The following is a 12,115-nucleotide window of genomic DNA, read 5'->3' as shown; positions in this document are numbered from 1 at the left end:
ATCCAAAAATCCACTGTACCAAAGTCACCATCACATAACCACTGACGGAAACTGTATCTGTAAGGATCAAACCCTCCCCTCACAGGTGAATTCTAACAAGGTCATCCTAAGGCGGATAATGGTCTCGACAATCGGGCAAAGATACTCAACGGGTTTGCCCTTTCGGGTGTGCCGTTGCAGCTCTCTTGAGATCATCTAAACCAAAGATCCGGGAAAGAACGGTCACCGAAGTCAACAGCTCAGATGAAGTGACTCAACCATAGTGGATACTCCACAAAGGAAGAGCTCCCTCAAAAGAACCTCGTCCGGCTTGTGGTATGTCACGTTGCCAAAAAACATGTTGACCTAACATGAGAGGCAACATGAGACCACGCTAATCCTAGGTGTATACTCGGGCCTGGGTTTTAGCCCCACTCAGAACACCCACCCCAAATCAGAGGAACAACCTGTACAGAATCCAACATGATGATAATATGATGCATGCAAACATAAATGCAAACATAAACAAATAAATGCAATAAATAAAGCAGCAAAAGCAACCAAGCCCTATCCTACAGAGCGCTAGGACTGACTCACTTAGGGAAGATGGACCAGCAAGAGGTCAACTTCTCTAGTATCCCCAGCAGAGTCGCCAGCTGTCGCATTACGCGAAAAAACCGGCGGGAAAACGAAACAACAGAGCCGCCACCGTGCGTTATTTATCCCAAAGGCGGGAAAGGAAACGCTCGAAGTAAACCTGGAAAAGACATGGTCTCGCGACCAGAGAGAGATGGGATCGGGAGTCGGTTATGCGAAGGGAAGGTATTAGCACCCCTACGCATCCGTCGTACTCGACGAGATCCACGCTCAAAAGAAAGGATAAGGTTGCTAAAAATTGATCACAAACTGCGCACACAGGCTGGAAGGAGACACAGAAAGATAACATAAACTAACTCGGCAAGATATCGCATCCTGGGCCTACGTAGTCTGAAGGGCACAGACATCAGAGTCGACGTAGTTCGGGACAGGGGAAACGTGCTCGCTAGGATGTCGCATCCCATGCATACGTATCTTCTCTGACCGGAGAAGAATCAGAGCACTCGTAGCTCGGCTAACGCACGCCAAACAAAACCACACAGGAAACCGACTGCCAATCGTTGGACTTACGTCAGGCTCCACACAAACAGGCAAACAAGACACAGGAAACCGACTGCCAATCGCTGGACTTACGTCAGACTCCACACAAACAGGCAAACAAGACACAGGAAACCGACTGCCAATCGCTGGACTTACGTCAGACTCCAAACACACACAAAGAGGTTGAAAAAGACTAAGGGCGCCCAGAGAGATCAGCTCATCTCCTACCTACGTACCTCATCTGGTATGAGGATTAGGGCGACGTAGTTCCCCTACGCAGGGAAAGAACTTCTAACCTAACCAGAGACTGGGAAATGACAAACTAGAAGGGAGACTGACTCGAGCCTAATAGTTATTATGTAAATTCACCATGGTCCTAGGTTGAGGTTTCTATCTAACTTGCACAGGGAGCAAGCTATCCTAAACAGCACAGTCAAACAACACAAGCACAATAAACAATCACACACACTATATGCAATCAGTTGGGCTCATACAAGGTTAGGCTGTGAAACACAAGCCAACTGGAATCGGGTGTAGTTAGCTATTAACCCTAACATTGAGAGTTAGGGTGAAGCAGATGAAATGGGAAGTGAGGGTAAGACCTCACAGCTCTTATCCCAGGTCTGGGAGAGCTTCAGACAAATGAAAGTGTGGGAGTTCAGAAAGTAGGAACTCTTCTCCACATATGACTGACACAACAAAGATCTTGGGTTATTATCCACAATGCATCAACACAATGGTGTGAGCAAGGTGAATGACACAACGAATAGCAGGAGATGGATTGCACATCTCTTTTATCTGCCAATTGCCTCTTAAGAGGTCTTTACCTGCTTGGCACAAAGATAAACATTCACAAGCATTGCCTCTTAAGGAGGGCTTCAGACAGGTGCCTGCCCACATAACAGGACAGGTCTTCCAGACTACATGAAGTCAGAGAGTTATACCTCAGTGGTTAAGCAACCAAGCAAAGCAAAAGCAAGTTCAAAAGAACTCAAAGCAACTTAGGTACCTGAAAAAATCTAACCCAATCAGTACACAATTCAATCAATCAAACAGACAACAGTCAATCATACAGACAGACAAAGCATCAAGCATCAATGTGCAAGGCCCAAGCTATTAAGCCACTTGGTCTCAAAGCCTACAAAACAACTCAAGGTTAGCCAACATCAACCAATTAATCAACTCAAATGAGTGAGCAACTCCAATCATGGCAATGTGCTTCTTAACCTGAAATCCACAATCCAAACAGTGAGTCCAAACCACTAGGTCCAAGCCTAGGGTCAAAAGAGGGTCAAACATTCAAAAACAGAACATGAAATTTAACATGAATCAACTTCATTCAATCAAGAACAAATTCCAAAAGGTCCCATATCAGTACCATTAACCAAAAGCATTTCATGAACCAAACATGGCAAGGTATGCAAATTGTGACCACATTGTGACATCAGAAGAAATAAATGCACATTAAATCAAAAATGATTCAAATAATCTTGGCAAAATTCATGAGTAAATAGGACATACAACATGATCATCACACAAAAAATTAGAAGCATTGGACATCGTTAGGCATGGCAATCACATAGCATAAGTCAAGACAAGCACAAGACAAGCACATGTGTGATACAAATTATCACACCAAGTTAGCATAGGCATAAAACAGAGATGGATCATGATAAAAACCTCAAACCAAAACCAAAACAACACTCAACATGTCTAGAAATAGTGTGCAAAAATTTAGAAGCATTGGATAAGGAACAAGCATTTCACAATCAAATGAAGTTCAAAGCAATTTTAAAGCTCAAATGTGACCATCCAGAAGGAAAAATCTCAATTAAATCAGAAATGATCCCAAAAATTCCAACAAAAGTCATGCTCAATCACAACATCCATACTATGCATCATACAAAAAATCAAGGCAATTGGATATCATTTGGCATGGCAAACTCATCAATCAAGTTGAACATCACAAGGTGTGACACAAATTGTCACACCTAAATTAGCACATTCATAAAACAACAATGGTAATTGATAAAAATACCAAATCAACACCAAAATGTCAAGCAAGATGTCTATTTTCATCATGCAAAATTTCATAATCAGTGGATCAAAAACCAGCATTTCACAAATGATATAGCATGGCAAGGTCAAGTATGGACATGTACTCAAACATCCTAGCACCAAAAAATATCCAGCCAAGCACAACTTGCAAACTTATGATGATAAAGAACTAGAGAAAATAAGGATCACAATACAAAAAACCTGGTATTTTTTGGATCGACATTCAATTTGTTATGATTTTTTAAAGATTGAAATAAAATGAAATGAATATGTGACAATTAAAATGAATTAAGTGAAATATTAATTTGAAAATTTGAATTAAGGCGCTAGGCTGCTAAACGTGACATTTCATTTATTTGTTGGCAAGTCAACGCGCGGTCAAGGCAAGGTATGGACCAATCAGATGCGTGCATGGCTAAACGCATGAGCCAATCGCGTTTAAGCCCTAAAACACTTTCAGCAACGGATTTGCGTGGCAATTGAATCAAACAAAGCGTTGCCTAAAGCCTGCATTTCATCTTCTTCAACGCACAGCTCATGAACAGTTGAAGTTCATCAATCATCAAGAATTTTTTTTCCAGAATTCAAGATTAAGCATATCATCATGTTGCATATTCATCATAGATCACAAATCAACGCATGGCTAAGCTTAAATCATCATGTTAAGATCAAATCGAGCAAAACTAATTTCATGCATGGAACTTTAAATCAACCTAACTCAGTGAATATTGTATGGAATTTCATGGTTCAAAGCTCAGTTTAATCAGCACATTAAGATCTACAACAATGACATAACAAATTTGAGAAAAGAGAAATTCGATTTGGTGACCTCTTGAAGTGCAGATTTGGAATTCGTGTGATTCAGGCCTTGCAATGCTCCAAACTTCTTCTATGCAGCTTGTAGAGTTGATTGGATGAAGGCTTGAGGTTCAATTGCTCGTGATTCAACCAGAATTTGGATTCACCATTGTTGCTTCCAAGCTTCAAGCATGAACAAACAGGCAGGGATTCTCTTGGTTCTTCCTTCAAACTTGCTCAAAGATGCTTCCAGATGATGATTCAACCAAAGGAAATGCAATTTGTTTGAAGAATTTGAAAGAAAAATTGAGAGAAAAAGTGTGAAAATTTTTTATCTAGATCTGAAATTATGAGTCCCTCCCCTGAAAAACAGTTAGGGTTTGGCTTTTATACCTCTCCCTAATCATGTTTAATTAAGCCTAAACCAAATGCTAATGGAATGGATTAAGTTTCAAGGTGTTTTGGCAAATTTGGTTTTTCACCCTTATGCATGAAAATCATGAATGAACAGTACACGAATTCTATTTATTTTCACCTAAAATGCATTTTTAAAATCATTGGTGAAGGCAAAATGTCTAAATAATGCACCAATTTTGAATATTGAAATTTCCCTCCAAGAATTTGCAAGTGATGATATGAAGACAAATTATGTAATGTGATGCAAGATTTGAAAATTAGAGGTCACAAGGAGAAGAATGCAAAAAGAGCCATCCAGTTTGGAGCTTTGGTTGAGAAGTTATGCCCATTTGAATCTTCAAGTACACCTTGCCATGTTTTGATCATATCTCTTCAACCACACATGAGAAATTCATGATCTTGGACTTTTTGGAAATGGGAGAGAAAGATCTTCAACTTTCATGTTGGACAAAATTTCATTTGAAGCCTTATTGATGATGTAATCTTGAGTTGAAGTTGGTCCAAAACCTTTCCATTTTTGGAAAGTTCAAATTACAGGTCACCTGCTATTTTTGGAAAGTCTTGATCTGACTTCAAATTCTTCAATGTTGATGTTTGGAATGTCAAATGAGACTTGTTAGCACATGAATGAGGCATCTCTAACCATCTCCCACCTCCAAATCCACAATTGAACTGACGGTTGACTTTTGTTGACTTTTTAGGATTTCAGATGATTTGCCCATGTACTTATGATCTTTGAGCCTTCAATTCTTGGCCAAATCACTTCAAAATGATCATTGGGTTACATGAACTCATTGTACCAACCCTAGGGCTTTGATCTCATGGAGAATGCTCTTGTTGCCTTGCACAGTTGAATCTCCTAACCAGTCTTGCCTGATGGCATGATGGACTATGCAATGTCAATGCAATGTTAATGACCTAAAATGAAAATGTATATACAAAATGGGAGGTGCAAATTTGAGGTGCTACATGGAGGACAATGAACAATTTATTGTGAATCAACTTCATTGTTGCAATCCATTATTTGATCCCTAACTACATCATCATCTTTGTGTAATGCTTGAAGCCGCCACCGTGATGACAAGTAGTCAGAAGGAATTTCATGATAATACTTATGAAGAAAAATACTAAGAACGTGGCGACACAATATCCTCCAAAATTTAAATAGCTTGCAACTACATGTAGCTATCTTACCATCCCAAAAGACTTCATGTTTCAGATTATTATCATCTTTATAATATTCCAATATTAACACATTATCATTCTTATGATGAATTGAATATTGTATGGACCTTTCAAACTCGTATTGAAACATCTGAAAAGAAAAATGTGTTAGAACACTATAAGCTTGCTCTTGTAATGGTGACATCATCTTCATATTTGACCTTTTGCACTTTTCTAACATTATATCAAGCTCTTCTTTTTGCCTAATATCATCAATTGTTATATCAACCTGAAATGAATTTAAATTTTCTAATACAAAAATTCATAAATGATAAGTACTAATATAGTTGAAAATATGTCATACCTGGTTTGCAAAGTCAGCTAAACTTGTGTGAGAATTGATGAATCTCTTAACAAATGTGTTAGTACTCTTTGATCTTCCATTGGTTGTCATTCCACCAAAAAAATATTCACGAAGATAAGCGAGTGCTCAATAATTTCTAATCTCGTACAATCCTTTCACATGTTTATTTGTCTGGAAGTTATACTTAGAAACAACTTCGGGCCATTGATGCTCAAATTCTTCACATATTTCCAACTTATACAATCCATAAAAATCAGAACACCATTTTGCATATTTGTCTCGAAGTATAGCATTAAACCAAGAACTAAACTTGAAAGTTATGTTCCATATACAAAAGTTATATTTTGTTAATGACATTTCTTTTGTGATTAATTCTTTCATCCACGGATCTTAATCCGTTAATATAGTCATCGGTGACTTCTTCATCAAATCTATAAAAGTCTATAAGAAGGAACAAATAAACAAATTAAAGAAAAGAGATCAAATCATCGAATAAACAAAGAAACAAAGCAATAGTTACCTTCATTTATCAACGAAATACATACATTGCTTCATTCCGTAAAAGTGCACATCCAAATAGTATAGTCTTTCCATGACTATTGATACTCACAAAAATCCCAAATGGCATTTCGTAAGAGTTTACCTTGTATGTAGTATCAAATACAACAACATCACCATATTTTTTATACCAATCAAAATAAGAAAAAGATGACCAAAAAATATGTCTAACCTTTTTTCTTCATCAAGTGTATAAGAATATTGAAACTTTAAGCAACTCCTTTTTGCATTCTCACAATACTTTAGAAGATCCATACATCAATTCCTTCAACATTTTTTTACTGGATTTCAAAAAAAGATTGGGAACGTCTTTTTCAATAAAGAGAAGATATTCATGCTTAACATTTTTCTCTAACTCTAAGACACACATTATTTGTCTGACCGAAAGTCCACCTTCTTTTAATAAGAAAATGCAATCATAATCATTTTCTAAGATAGTTCGATAACATGGTAAAAAACGCATCTCTGATTGGGTTCGTAAATTATGATTATGTTCAACAACAAACGCTGTAACTCGCCACTCATTTGGAAATATATCTTGAGATTTTTGTAGTTTAATTCGTAAATGAGCTTTACACTCATACTTTATTGATTCTCTTTTTCTCTATTCTTTTGATGGATCTATGTCTTTCGAGGAAATTCTACGATGACAAAAAAAAATCATACCGACCAATAATTCCATCTTTGTTTTTTTTACGAATCTACCTTTTAGAATTGAGAATCCATGATAATATGCATGTCTCTGGTAAAAAAAATAAATGATTCTTCTTTACTAAGAAAAATTTGACCAATAAAATGTACCATATTTGTCCGACCACAAACTTCATCTTTATCGACTTCTTCTGAAAAATTATTAATCACAATATTCTGACTTAGTATAGGATTTCCATTTTCAAAAGTTCCAAATTTTTTCAACTTTTAACATGTCTTTCTCCATTATATTATGATCAAAATGGTCTACAATTGTTTCGGAATAACCATTCTCTAAAAAAAAATCTTCTACTCGACATTCATTCAAATTAAATTTATTTTTTATTAATAACATCAATTGTTTATTAGCTACAAATGAAAATAATTACAAATAAATTATAAAATACTATTGTAAGTGTTGAAGAATAAAAAAAATATCTAAAAATAAATAAATCATATTTTAAAAAAATAAACAAATAAAAATACATATCATATTAAAAAATTATAAATAAACAAATAGATATAATATTAAAAAAAACAAATAGAATATATTCCAAAAAAAAAAAGAACAAATAAAACGTACCTATACGTAAAACATCAAAGTTTAGCCGACATAATATACATTTGATCCACTATCATTCTTTAGACTAGCTATGGAAAGAAAAATAGTATTTTTTTGAAATTAAAAAATTACAGGCAATGAAATTAAATATGATAAGCATTAAACAATATTAAATAAAAATATAAAATAATAATATCAGTTAATGTTTTAACGACTAACATTTATTTATTATTGATTTAGAAAAAAATAATTTTTTGTTGTCTTAAATAAATTTTTTAATACTCAAAGAGCCGTATTATAATTAAAGATACTTAATCTGTATCTCAGACGCTAGTTAACATTTCTCTTTTATTAATTATACCATATATTTTGATCATAAATGAAATGAGGTATATTTAGAATAATTCTGGTGTGATTCTCATATCAATAATAGTCATTTAAGTTGCAACAAATCATTTACAATGCTCAACACAAAATACGAATACATTAAAAAAAACACTGAATTTTCAATTATTAGTCTAACAATTAACTTTATAACATAAAATTAAACACACTGTTCAAATTGACTCATCTTCTCAAAACTCAAAACCACCATTTGCCTCCAATGTTAAAAATCTTTAAAAAACTGATATTGGACATGAAAAAAAAATCTACGTATAAATGTAATGGTCGACCATTTACCACATAGGAAGAGCTAATGATTTAGATATATCCATATATTTTTAAGGGTAAAAAAATAACATGTGGAAGAGATTAGGCCACACTTTTTGGTTTACAATAATAGCAAAAAACATGAGACATTAACAACAAAATTTGTCCATATGTGTGGTAGTGTATAGTTATGCATTATATAATAAACCAAGAGGAAATTAATATGTAGCATGCATTTATCGTCCATAGACATTTGGCTGTCATGTTTGAGTAAATTGGGAGCTTTGTTGGACTTTCTCAAATAGTATTCCGTTTAATATTTGTCCATTCAAACGTGTATACAAACACATGCAAGATAATTGTTAGTATATTAATTTACAAGGTGCAACTCAACACTTTCAAAAAATATATATAGCTTTTTTTAGTAGTTTAATAATATAGAGACATCGGATACAAAGACGGTGTTTAAATATTTGTTACTTTTAATAAGAATTCAGTCACTAAATTATTTAAAAAATATATATATAGCTAGATCAATACAAATCAAACAAATATAAATTAAAGGAAAGCTTCATAACTATATCTCAAATAATAAAAGTTTTAGAGATATTTAATATGCTAAAACGCATTTAAAATCCGTAATTCTATTTTAATATTGAGTCGTGAGTTTTATTGGTGGACTCTTTAAAACAAAGCAAATAGTTTAAAAGAAAAAAATAAAGAATAAAACAGAATCTAGAAATATTAATATGCATGTCTATTATTCTACCTACTCAATATTCTATACTTATTTCTCTTAAACACAATCCTAGCATGACTTGAGCAAATACTTCCTCTTATTGGTTATATATCTTTTGAGAAGATTCATATGCCCTCTAATTGAGAAGATTATGATTAGCACTAATCATAATTCATTAACATAGTATTTAGCGGGTCACATGATCAAGGTCAAGCCGTGCTTAGATACTTAAGTACACTTAAGTACAAATATGAACTCCATTTCTTAATGTTTATATATACTAGGTCATGGTTCAATATTATAAAAATTAAACCATAATAATTTGTAAATATTTAAAGGGTAATGCTAAGGGGCACAAGTTAAGAGATAAATATAATAAAAAATTATTGGAAATTGTGTCTTAAATTTAATAAAATTTTATAACTATATTTTTATTGTTTTTTTCAATATGAATTTTCTATTTATGAGTTTTTTAACATGTGCCCTTCGGGCACAAGTTAGCATTACCCATATTTAAATAGAGATTGATTTAGTGGTGATGACTTGGATTCTAAAAGTGTATTACTCTCAAGATTTCAAGAGTGTTCAAGATCTCACGAGTGTTGCTTGACTCCCGAACCAACATAGATAGAAAAAATCATGTCACTCCCGCTCGGCGAACCAGTCGCAAGTCCCCATCTAGAAAAAGAGGCAGAGTGAAGGGAAAGATCAGATAATAGACTACATGTTAGAATGCAAATCTTGCTAGGTGCCAATAATTTCTGTGTTGAGCCTAGTTCATACAGAGCAAACTTTAAAAGAGGAGTAATAATTCGACAATATATATCAATCTAATTGGTGGCAAAAAAATTATCTAAGTATTTGGAAAAATTAATCTGGATCTCTTACATAAGTATTTTTAAATAGAAATAATAATATAATATAATATAATGAGAGGGAATAATCACATAAATACAACAAAGGAAACCACGAAGCGCGTGAGATGTGCCAAAGTGCAACCACTATGCCAAAAACTGGAATAGACAGCGCACCTTAGAGGACGCTTTATTACAAAAGCGCTCTCTAAAGTGAAGCGAAAAATAAGGAGCAATAGACAGCGCACTTTAAAGGGCGCTTTTGTAACAAAGCGCCCTCTAAGGTGAAGCGAAAAAATAAGGAGGAGATAGAGGGACAACAATACATGGCGCTTTCTAGAAAGCGCCCTCTAAGGTTACCCTTAGAGGGCGCTTTTAATAAAGCGCTGTTATAAGTCCATGTGCATTTCCAGCTTATAAAGCGCTTCTGGAAAGCCTTAGAGAGCGCTTTCATAAGCGCCCTCTTAGGCCCCCTTTAGAGGGTGCTTTGTTTCCACAAGCGCCCTCTAAGGTGAAACGAAAAAATAAGGAGGAGATAGAGGGACAACAATACATGGCGCTTTTTAGAAAGCGCCCTCTAAGGTTACCCTTAGAGGGCGCTTTTAATAAAGCGCTGTTATAAGTCCATGTGCATTTCCAGCTTATAAAGCGCTTCTGGAAAGCCTTAGAGAGCGCTTTCATAAGCGCCCTCTTAGGCCCCCTTTAGAGGGCGCTTTTTTTCCACAAGCGCCCTCTAATGTCCCCTTTAGTAAACATTAAAATTATAACATACTGCGCGTTTTGTTATTTTCGTTCTTTTTCACGTTAGGGTTCTAAGGCGTTTTCCTTCCACCTCTGTTAGATCTACATTATTACTGCGCGTTTCCTCCTTCTACCAATCAAAGGTACACGCTTTTCCCAATTTCTGTTTTATGTTATTGCTTTGTTTTAGCTTTGCCCAATTTCTGTTTTACATTATTACTGCGCGTTTCCTCCTTCTACGTTTGTTTCGACCATGATAGCGCATGCAATAGGAAATTGACGGTTGGTTTTTAGTGACCATGATAGCGCATGCAATGGGACTACATTACCCAGTAGTTAGGGTTATACGACCTATGAACATATGATTTTGTGTCAATACCAGTATCATTAGAAACCTAGGTCCGAATGTGTTTGAACTCTTCTGAAATTGTTTTTTGTTTATTCTAATTAGTAATGGATAATACATGGATGTCTTCCAATCGATTGTCGAGAGAGTACGAGAATGGGGTATCAGAATTCGTTAAGTTTGCCGTTGCGCACGCCGAAGACCCCAGTAGAATGATATGTCCTTGCTTGGGTTGTTGTTATGGGAAACGGGTTGACGCAGTTCAGTTGACATCGCATCTAATGAGGCATGGAATTGATCGAAGTTATACATGTTGGAATTTGCATGGTGAGAAAAGTAACGAGAATGTTGAACCGGGGGATAGTACGACCTATGCCTCAAACTATAGTGGCGCAGATACATACGATTGTGATCGAGTTGAAGAGATTGCAGAAGCACTTGAAGGAGATCTTAAGGATTGTCCCGAAATGTTTGAGAGGTTGGTAAGTGATGCTGAGAAACCTTTGTATGATGGTTGCAAAAAATTCACAAGATTGTCTGCGGTATTAAAGTTGTACAACTTAAAGGCGGGCAATGGGTGGTCGGATAAAAGTTTCACAGAGTTATTAGCCCTTTTGAAAGATATGCTTCTTGAGGATAATGTTCTTCCCAATCGAACATATGAGACCAAAAAGATGTTGTGCTCTATTGGCATGAGCTATGATAAGATACATGCATGTCCAAACGATTGCGTTTTGTTTCGAAATGAGTATGCATCGTTAAATGAGTGTCCTAAATGCGGTGTCTCGCGATATAAGAACAAGTTGTCTCCAGCAAAAGTCTTGTGGTATTTTCCTGTTATTCCGAGATTTAGACGCATGTTTCGTAGTGAAACCGATTCAAGACACTTGACCTGGCATGCAGATGAAAGAATTATAGATGGAAAGTATCGACATCCGGCAGATTCACCACAGTGGTTGAAAATTGATAATGATTATCCTGAATTTGGAGAAGAATCAAGAAACCTTCGCTTGGCATTATCTACTGATGGAATGAACCCACACGGTATCCAGAGTAT

General features: G+C 35.3%; 1 pseudogene; it reads right to left on the bottom strand.

Moving 5' to 3' along the window:
• LOC127093143 (protein FAR1-RELATED SEQUENCE 11-like) overlaps positions 1-12,115 on the bottom strand; it is a 105,300-nt pseudogene that overhangs the window by 38,004 nt on the left and 55,181 nt on the right.

Source organism: Lathyrus oleraceus, chromosome 1 (assembly GCF_024323335.1).
Source record: "Lathyrus oleraceus cultivar Zhongwan6 chromosome 1, CAAS_Psat_ZW6_1.0, whole genome shotgun sequence".
Classification (NCBI taxonomy): domain Eukaryota; kingdom Viridiplantae; phylum Streptophyta; class Magnoliopsida; order Fabales; family Fabaceae; genus Lathyrus; species Lathyrus oleraceus.
The sequence above is the reverse complement of the archived record's forward strand: the minus strand, read 5'-3'. Positions and strand labels throughout refer to the sequence as shown.